Consider the following 7,790-nt stretch of genomic DNA (forward strand, 5'->3'; position numbering starts at 1 on the left):
TGAGATGGAATGTAGGTCATTGAACTTTTCCTCCAAAATTGGAATAGAAATTAGCAACAGCAGAAAGCCAATGCTATCCCTAGGATGGTGGGGTGGAGGGAGGAAGCCATCATAAAGCTCAAGGCCAGGGTCACACAGAGGAAGCAGAACCCCCACAGCAGAGCACAGGGGCCTTCAAGGTGCTGCAGCTGGAGGCAAAGAAGGAGGGAAAGAAATAATCTTGCTTTTCTTTTCTTTTTGCCATTGACTCCCATTGACAGGACCTGACTGGAAGCCAGCTGGCATGGGAGCTTGGGAGACGTATCCCTCTGGTATATCCCCTGACTTAGAGCAGAGCAGCAGATCTCAGGTCAAGCAGGCTCAGAATTGGCACAGACGCTAAGTAACTGGCTTGCACTGGGGACCATATTGTACGGACAACACTTACTTTGAGCAATAGAATCACAGCTGTGAAGATGTCACAGTACAAGAAATATTCTGGAACCAAGATCACTTTTATCCATCTCAAGTTCACTCCGGAAAGTGGAATTAGGGGAAAGTGCCTGCCCTGGACTAGTATTTCAAATCCCATCCCTCCTGTTCCTCTACTTACTCCCCTTTCCCTTTTTCTTCTCTCAAGCTGGGCTAAAGGGAAATGTGAAAAACATTATTGTCTCTTTAAAACCAAACACATATAAAACATGAAAAATATTTTTCAGTGACAAAAGATAAGAATGGAAGTATTCAGGATAGTGTATTCGTAGATGCTTTGGGAAAGAGGAAAGAAAATAATTTCTTAAATTTTTTTCTTGAAAGACTGAAAATAGAATCTTAAGGAGATAGTGTTCTTCAAGCCTTGCTCTGACTACTTATAATGTCTTTCTTCATCCACTAATTATTTTGAAAACTCACTTAGTCATTTGTCAATCCTAACCTTTAGAGAGAAACATTTAAAATCAGTTCACTAATCACAGCATCTTTTTTTCTTTCTTTTTTTTTTTTTTTGAGATGGAGCCTTGCTCTGTTGCCAGACTGGAGTGGCAACATCTTGGGTTACTGCAACCTCTGCCTCCTGGGCTCAAGTGATTCTCCTGCCTGAGCCTCCTGAGTAGCTGGGACTACAGGCGCACGCCACCACGCCCAGGTAATTTTTTTGTTTTTAGTAGAGACAGGGTTTCACCATGTTGGCCAGGATGGTCTCGATCTCTTGACCTCGTGATCCGCCCTCCTTGGCCTCCCAAAGTGCTGGGATTACAGGCGTGAGCCACCGCACCTGGCCCACAGCATTATTTTTCAAGTGTCTCTAGGGTGAGCAGGTGTCCCGGTTTGCCAAGGACAGTCCCAGTTTCTACCTGCTGTCCTGGTACAATCATGAATAGTGCCCCTTTCAGTTTCAAAAGTGCCATAGTTTAGACAATAAATTACCTGACCACCCTTATATGCCGCATGTTTCTTAACACCTAGGCTGTGACAAAACTCACATTTTCTGACTGTCAGTCTAGTGTTCTTTATACTAGACGGATATGGTCCACAAAGGAAGCAATGTTGGCCAACAATTAATCTTGGGTCTTTGGATTAGAATGTTAGAGTCCTACCTTCAAAGCATTTTCCTCCTGGAGTGGTCTTTGCACAAATGGTAGGGTGATTTGTGGAGCCAGTGAAGAACCAGACTAATCCAGCTTGTTTTATTGGCCCCAATTTTTCTTCTCAGGGCCATAAGCCAGTTATTACCAGGAAACAAAAGCGAACAAGCAAGTATTTAGTTTTAAATTGGTATAAGGAGAAGCATCTAGAATTAAATCTTGCTGCATAAACCCAAATCACCCCCAAAGCTAAGGGGATCTAAAATAGACAATGAGTGCTGTTTTCATAAAGATGATGGAAAAGCCTTAACAGGTAAGTTGCTGTACCTTCACACAAAGAAAATAGCAGGTTATTATGCTTTTGTTAAAACAAGTGACTACTACGTCATTTCTAAATCATTCCAGAATTAAGATGAGTCCTAAAAAAATATATATAGTGCCTCTGATGAGTGCATTTTAGATTTGCTTGAATGAGGGAGCAGTTATTACTAGCTGCTAAAATGCTCTGGAAACTCTGGTGCATACTCCAAAAACACACAAATAGTTAGGCCTAAGGAGAGAATGATACATGAACACTGGCAAAGAGCCTTACAAGAATGTATGCTGTGGGGAGTGTGGCCAGGGCTTTACAAACCATTAATTAATAAAGTTCTGTACATATGATAGAAAAAGACTTGCCTTGACCAACAGCATCAGTCTGGGCTGCACTATTCTCGATCTGAAAGAATCCAGAAGTTTAAGAGTGCATTGAAGCCCTTCAATAATCAAAATGAGGGAATATTAATGGGACCTTTTCTTTCTATCAGGTACATTTAATCTGGGAGACCTATTAACCCTGTGTTCTTGAATAGTGTTTGTGAATCAACCGCTCAGTCTTCTATAGGACACCCGTGTATGTCCTATAACCTGAATTTTTAAGTCAGATAATTTTTGTTTTAACATTCATTTTAGATGGATGATACAAGCATACCTACATGAAACTATTTCTCAGTTAAAACCAGTACTAGTGGCCCAGAAGATAATGGGTGTTCCAAAACAAAACATAAAAACAAAAGCTAATTCTAGGATGGAAAACTTGGGAAACATGTTCATAGATTTCACTGTAGCAGTGAAACAGGACTCTTTATTGCAGCATTGTGTGAAAGATTCGATATGTATATAAACAAAGAGGATTTTAAAGAGGTTGAGAGGGTTTAAGAGAGGATGTGGCCTAATTTTCAGTTTTCTTCATGCTCATTTGATCACTGATTCCTCACACTCCCCCACTCCATAAGTCCTTGCTTTGTTGCTAACCATCTATTCTCTATGCAGAGACACTCGCATTCCATAGAATACAGTTCAGAAAATGCTGGCAAAAGGACTCACAAAAGGTCGGGAATCTTTATGTGTTTTTGTGTCATTTTGCATTTTTGGGGGAAGAAATGTTTCCCTTTCTGAGATAATGAAGAGGGTGAATAGATAATATGTTTTCCTAGGCACAGATGGCAGATTTGAAGTGCTTTGGCAATCAACTTTGTGTCCCTAATACGTGCGTAGTACTTTTACCTTCAGCTTGCAGTAAAACATCACACAGCAGAAGATTGATAAGCAGTTCAAAAATAATGTCTCCTATCCTTTTTAAATTAGATTCCCAAACTGAAAGAAGCTTTGCAATTACTGCCAAAATGTCTCAGAGGGCGTTAGGTGAACCGAAGCTGGAGAGCAGTGGGAAAAGAGGCAGCTGCTAGTCACTGAGAATAAGGACTCTATTTGCTGTGAGGTTTGTAGGGGCAGCACTTTGCTGTTGGGGTTTGGCAAGGGGATTTGTTTTAAAATTGGAATTATATTTTGTTGGCTTTTAATCATAAGCAGGGAAATACATTTTTCCTATGCCTAAGAATATACAGAAGCTAATTTGGTCCATAATTAGAAAAATCATTGCCTTTAGCATATGGACCGTAACAATAGCGGTCATAACTCATGAGTCGTGTGACACATTGTTTCCCTTTGGTGAAGTTTTATTTTAAGATCTGTTAGGTATATCCAGGGAGAGAAAGAGATGAAGGTCAAGACATGCTTATTTTTACAGATGAGAGAGAGAGAGAGAGAGAGAGAAACAGAGAGAAAGAGATTCATTAAACTTTGAGTTATACTTTATTTTTATTTTTATTTCTTGAAATGGGGTCTTGCTCTGTCACCCAGGCTGGAGTGCAGTCGCATGATCTTGGCTCATTGCAACCTCCACCACCAGGGCTCAAGTGATTCTCCCACCTCAGCCTCTCAAGCTGCTGGGACTACAAGTGCACACCACCAAGCCTGGCTAAGTTTTTTATTTTTAGTAGAGATGAGGTCTTGCTCTGTTGCCCAGGCTGGTTTCAAACTCCTGACCTCAACAATCTGCCTGCCTTGGCTTCCCAAAGTGCTAGGATTACAGATGTGAGCCACTGTGCCTGGCCTATATTTTATTCAGTAGGAATCTTTGCTATTTGCCATTATTTTTAATTCTTCTTGCATCTTAATTTTGCTTCCCCAATGAGTATATGTTCTTTAAAATCTTCCTATTAAAAAATCATAAACATATTAATTCTCTAATTGAATGTGCTAATTTGGTAAATATTTGAGTGGATACCTACTATTTGCAAAGCTTCAGGGAATACATTGATGAATAAGATAGTATTTTTTTTTTTTTTGAGACAGAGTCTTGCTCTGTCTTCCAGGCTGGAGTACAGTGGCACGATCTCAGCTCATTGCCACCTCTGCTTCCTGGGTTTCAAGCAATTCTCCTGCTTCAGCCTCACAAGTAGCTTAGATTACAAAAGCACATTACCATGCTTGGCTCATTTTTGCATTTTTAGTAGTGATGAGGTTTCACCGTGTTGGCCAGGCTGGTCTCGAACTCCTGAGTTCAAGTGATCCGCCTGTCACAATTTGCTCCGCTTATAGGCGTCAGACACTGCGCTTGGCCAGTAAGATCATCTTTAATCTCAAGGAGTTTACGATTTTTTTCTTAGGGGAGGTGATAAGAAAATACGTAAAAACAATAAACATAGGTTACAGTAGTTGCCATTATAGAGGGTGGGTTGGGGGTGTTCCTAGGCCATCAAAGGAATGGGGAAAGGCTTTTTATCAAGCTTGTCTAGCTTGTGGACCGTGGGCTGCATGTGGCCCAACACAAATTCGTAAACTCTCTTTAAACATTATGAGATTGTTGTTGTTGTTGTTTAGCTCACCAGCTATCATTAGTGTTAGTATATCTTACGTGTGGCCCAAGATAGTTCTTCTTCCAGTGTGGCCCAGAGAAGCCAAAAGATCGGACACCCCTGCACAGAGAAAGGAGCATTTAAGATGGACTTGAAGGTTGAAATTAAACTTCAAGAGGTGTTGTTGGCAGGCAGGAGATAGGAAGCAAATAACTGCACAGAGTTGGAGAAATTTGTTGGTCTTTGGGGAAAAGCAAGTAGTTCAGTCTGGCAGGAGTTGGAATAAGTGTTAGGGAATAATGGGAAATAGAGTTAGAAAAGCAAATTGTGAAATACTGTGTATCAGTCGGCTTAGGCAGTTAAACTGCGGTAACAAAGGACTCTCCAAATCACAGCAATACTACAAGCTTAGTTCTCTCTTACATTACATTTCCCTTGTGGGTATCTGTAGCTCTGCTCCGTGGCTCCTTTGTTCTGGGGTCAGGCTAAAGAGGCAGCTTCAATCTTGGTTATCATCAGTTCTGGCCAAGGGAAAGAAAATATGGCAGAACTGTTCAATGGTTTTCATAGTGTCCGCTTGACTGTGGCTTATGTTACTGCTGTTTACATTTCATTGGCCAAAGCAAGTCACTTGGCCATGCCTGCCATCCCTGGGAAACGGGAAATATAATCCTCTTACAGGAAAGAACAACAGTTAATATATAAAACAATTTACCAAAAGCCTTGAAAGCCAGTGTGAGTCTTTTGCATTTAAATCTTTATATGGTTTGGAGCCATAGCAAGTTTCTGGACAAGATCATATGGCTTAGTAAAACAAACAGACAAATAAAAACATCAGGGCAGTTTATATATTGTGTGTGTGTGTTTGTGTGTATGTGTGTGCATGTACATAAAAATGATTTAGGGTATTTATTACAAATGCAGGTTCCAGGGTTCCAGAAAGTCTGATTCAGGGAGCTCAGGAATCTGCCCTGTAGCAAGCAGCCAGGTGGAGAGCATGTAGATTGTCCACAGACCTCATTTTAAAAAAACCCTGGATCAAGGAATGAATGGAGAGCACTCAGGCAAGTGCAGGTGAGAGGGGGCAGTGAGTGAGTGCAGAGGCCCAGGTGCAATGTGGGCACATGGTAAATGGCCAGTACGGAGGCAGATAGATACAGAGAGAACAGATTGAACTAGAATTACTCAAGGAGGGAGGCTATGGTGCAAACAGCCAGGAAACAGGGTAGTGGAAGGGGCAAATCTTAGGAGCTAAGATTAGGAATATCAGGGGATCCTGATCTTCCCTGAGAAGGAGGAGGCAAGCCTAGTTGATGCAAGAAAAAACTGAGAACTTGAGGAGAGCAGAGGCAGTGAACAGGAAGTCGCAGGAAACTCAATGCTTGTAAGCAGCTATGGAAAACAGTGTTGACCAAAAGCGACCACATAAATTTGATTTTGCATTCGGCCAAAAGAGGGAGCTACAGTAGCACATATGCTGATGTCTGGGCTCGGCCACCCAAACTGAGTATAGCCAGCTCCTGTCCAACAGGATTATTAACCCGACCCACAGTGCAATATTTTGGGCGATTCATTTATTACTTTTATAGCTGTGAACCTTTTTAGAAGGAACTTTAAGGTTTCTATTTAATTATTAAGGAATCCAGTGGTTTTTTTTTTTTGAACTGCCTATCCTATAGTCAAGAAGAAATTAATTCCACAGAGTTTAAGGGAATTATTACCCATTTATTGGCTTCACTTGAGGCATGGAGTGGAGATTAGGACAGAGAGAAGAAAAGATCTAGAAGAGAGAAAAGTGCATTTGAGGCATGACTTCTGGAAGTGTAATTGCTGAGCCCAAGGGGTTGGAATCTTACATGTTTTTTTTTGAGACAATGAGAGTCTGGCTCTGTCGTCCAGGCTGGAGTGCAGTGGTGTGATCTCGGCTCACTGCAACCTCCACCTCCCAGGTTCAAGCGATTCTTCTGCCTCAGCCTCCCGAGTAGACGAGATGACAGGTACGCGCCACTACGCCCGGTTAATTTTTGTGTTTTAGTGGAGATGGGGTTTCTCCATGTTGGCCAGGCTGGTCTTGAACTCCTGACCTCACATGATCCGCCCGCCTTGGCCTCCTAAAGTGCTGGGATTACAGGCGTGAGCCACCGCGCCCAGCCGCATCTTAGGTTTTGTTAGATGCTGTCCGATTGCTTTTCAGAGACATTGTGCCGATTTACTTTTACACCAATAATGCATGAGAGGCTTATTCTGTTAACACATTTGAAAATGTTTTAATCTTTGCCGCTCTGATGAGGAATTATGGATTTGGGGGGTAGGTTTAACTTGAATCTCTTAAGGTGCCGAAGAGGGTAGACACTTTTTCCTACTTAAATCCTATTTTCACATTTTTTCCTCTCTGTGAATGGTATGTGCATGTTCTTTGCCAGTGGGTCTTTTACTTATTGATTTGTAGGATCTTTTTTTTTTTTTTTTTTTAATGAGGTCAATCCAAAGATTCAGTGAACAATAGGATAAATAAATTATGCTCTTCAGTAGATGTTTAAATGATGAATGGCTGTCAGGTGTTGTCTACTATACCTGCGTATTCGATGCATGAATCACCTATCTTGTGGACACGGGTCTAAGACTCCTGTTTCAGATCACCTTTGGGCAGTCTGCTGTGTAGAATCATTTGCCTCAAGAATGCCATTTTCTTTGATTTTATCCTTCATTTCAATATGGAGAAAAGCCAGAAGTTAAATGGTGATGAATCAGCTGTATGTAGTGGTTGGAATATTTTTACTGGTTTAAAATCACCCAATGGCAAAGTGGTGGGCTCCCATTCCCAGTGCTTAAAATGGGGCATTTTCAGAGGAGGCCCGGGCATGCTCGACTGTGATATGGATCAAGATTCAACAGGCTCTTGAGTGAGGATAATCACGAAAGCCCCGCCATTGATTTCCCGCCCCTCCCAGACACGCATTCCTTAGTAATGAGATTACATTTGTTTTGTAACAGCTTCATTGAGATAGATTCACATCCTACATAGTTCACCCATTTAAAGTGTGCACTT

The sequence above is a fragment of the Macaca fascicularis genome, chromosome 12 (assembly GCF_037993035.2).
Source record: "Macaca fascicularis isolate 582-1 chromosome 12, T2T-MFA8v1.1".
NCBI lineage: Eukaryota > Metazoa > Chordata > Mammalia > Primates > Cercopithecidae > Macaca > Macaca fascicularis.